The sequence below is a fragment of the Humulus lupulus genome, chromosome 6 (assembly GCF_963169125.1).
Source record: "Humulus lupulus chromosome 6, drHumLupu1.1, whole genome shotgun sequence".
Classification (NCBI taxonomy): domain Eukaryota; kingdom Viridiplantae; phylum Streptophyta; class Magnoliopsida; order Rosales; family Cannabaceae; genus Humulus; species Humulus lupulus.
In genome coordinates this window covers 121,925,390-121,928,132 of record NC_084798.1, presented here as the reverse complement: position 1 = coordinate 121,928,132, position 2,743 = coordinate 121,925,390, and the positions used below count along the sequence as shown (strand labels likewise).

At 37.8% G+C, this 2,743-nt stretch overlaps 1 non-coding gene across 1 annotated transcript; it reads right to left on the bottom strand.

Annotated features, from left to right (window-relative positions):
• Positions 1–1,685: 1,685 nt before the first annotated feature.
• Positions 1,686–1,792, bottom strand: LOC133787560 (small nucleolar RNA R71). The gene has a single exon (XR_009872575.1). It is a non-coding gene; the product is annotated as a small nucleolar RNA R71 (small nucleolar RNA).
• Positions 1,793–2,743: the final 951 nt, after the last annotated feature.

Genomic DNA, 2,743 nt, shown 5'->3' with positions numbered 1-2,743 from the left:
AAAAAGAGGGGCATTATGGTATTTTTGGAGGAGAAGAGAAAACCTAACAAATCCAAAAGAATGCTCCAGCCGTAATATTGAACCAACAGCCATTTTTGGCAAAGAAAAACCAGAAAAAATAGGGAGACAAGCTGAAATACCAACAAGGAAGAAGGAGAACAAGCATAGAAAGCTCAAGAATCATTTTGGATTTGTTCTTTCTTCTTTTCCTCATCTTTATTTTATTAATTTCTGAGTTGGATTCTAAATCTGAATATCATGGGCTGTTTTGATTGTGAATTACTATCTATGAACTCAGCCATGAACTAAATTTTAGGTGGCTTGAATTGTTGATGAACCCTATGTTATAGTCTATAAATTTCATGCACTTTATTCTAGTAAATATCCTTTGTTCATTCAAGTGTGCTTACATTAATTTCTTGTTGTTGTTTGGCTAGCAATGGCAAGTTATTTAGTTATATTTAATGTTGGAAAGATTAAATGTAATGGGAAAAACTTGGATGCCTTGTGTAACTTTGGATAATTAAACTTTGATTTGCATTCTTAAATTTGATTTTGCATTAGGAATATGTTTAATTAGGTAGAAGAATTAATGTCATAAAATTTGGGAAAGTTTTATGAGTGTTTAATTGAATTCTTGTTACCCTGGGAGTTTTGCTAGAATATTACTGCAGCAATCTGTCCGCAAATTGTTCAGGACGAATAATATAAGGGAATTCAATAATTCAAGTCCATTTTGCAATCCATATATTTCTCTCAATTTTCTTGTTCAGTTCAGTTTTTAATTTCAGTATTTCCATTTTATTTTAATATTTTGCTTAGCCTATAAACAACCACTTGACTTTTAATTTTCTAAAATTGTTTAGTAATTGTTTTGCTTACTTTTTTAATTTGCAATCCCTGTGGAGACGATTTACTTATCATTATATTACTTGTGTGATTACGTGCACTTGCGTATTTAAAATCAAATATTAAATTGATCGCAACAAGTTTTTGGCGCCGTTGTGGGGGATTGAAATTAGAAATTCTTGTAAAATCAATTATTAGCAATTTATTTTCTTTTATTTTTAATTTTTAATTTTTTTTCTTTGTTGAGCTGACTTTGTTTGCTTGCTCTTGTGTTTTCTCAGGTGATTTACTATATGAACGAGCAAGAAGACATTGAACTAGCTCCTGTTGACCCCGAGATTGAAAGAACAATTAGAAGAAGACTAAGGGAACAACGGGCTCAAAATCGCCTTAATATGGCTGAAGAGGTTGAAGGAGTTGAGGGTGCTAATAATGTCACTAACACAATTGCTATGGCTGATGATAGAGAGAGAGCCATAAGGGAGTATGCTGCCCCCATGTTTAATGAGCTCAATCCGGGCATTGTTAGGCCTGAAATTCAAGCACCCCAATTTGAGTTAAAGCCCGTTATGTTCCAAATGTTGCAGACAGTGGGTCAATTTAGTGGGCTGCCTACTGAGGATCCTCATCTTCATCTTCGTTCATTTTTGGAAGTGAGTGATTCTTTCAAGCTACAAGGAGTGACTGATGAGGCCCTAAGGTTGAAATTTTTCCCTTTCTCTTTGAGGGATCGAGCTAGAGCTTGGCTCAACACCCTTCCTCCCGACTCAGTGACTACATGGAATGAGTTGGCTGAAAAATTCTTGATGAAGTACTTTCCCCCTACCAAAAATGCCAAGTTTCGCAATGAAATCATGTCATTTCAGCAGCTGGAAGATGAATCATTCTATGAAGCTTGGGAGAGATTCAAGGAATTATTGAGAAAGTGCCCACACCATGGGATCCCGCATTGTATACAAATGGAGACTTTCTACAATGGGCTCAATTCTTCCACTCGTATGGTGTTAGATGCTTCAGCTAATGGGGCTATTCTCTCTAAGTCCTATAATGAAGCCTATGAGATTTTGGAGAGGATAGCTAGCAACAATTATCAATGGTCCAATGTTAGAGCCTCAACAAGTCAAAAAGTGGCTGGTATACTTGAAGTTGATGCATTGACAGCTTTGACCGCTCAAGTTTCTTCAATGACTAACCTTCTCAAGAACATGAGTTTGGGGGGAATGGTACAACCAGCTGCTATGGGACAAGTTGCCGATGTATCTTGTGTTTATTGTGGAGATGGGCATGCATTTGAGAGTTATCCTTCGAAACCCGCTTCAGTTTGTTATGTGGGAAATCAAAATGCCAACCGAAATAACCCATATGCGAACTCTTACAATCTGGGGTAGAGGCAGCATCCAAACTTCTCATGGGGGGGTCAAGGAGCTAGTTCAAGCGGAGCACCAATGCAAAACAAGCCTACATATCCACCAGAGTTTTCTCAACAACCAAGAGCTCAACCACCTCCTCCTCAAGTGTCTCAATCAAGCTCTTTGGAGAGTTTAATGAAGGAATATATGGCCAAGAACGATGTTGTGATTCAGAGTTAAGCGGTATCCTTGAGGAATCTAGAAATTCAATTGGGGCAGCTTGCTAATGAGCTAAGGAATAGACCACAAGGCACCTTGCCTAGTGATACAGAAAATCCAAGGAAAGATGGTAAGGAGCATTGTAAGGCGGTTACCTTGAGGAGTGGTAAAAACCTGGAATTGACGGAGGAAACTTGTACAAGAAACAGCGAGCCCACTACAATCCAAAGTAGTGTGGACAAGGGAGACAAAGCTGTGAAATCAAAATTTTTAATTGCTGATCCTGAAGCAATTGCTGCAGCAATTCCCCCGCAAAATGCTATAGA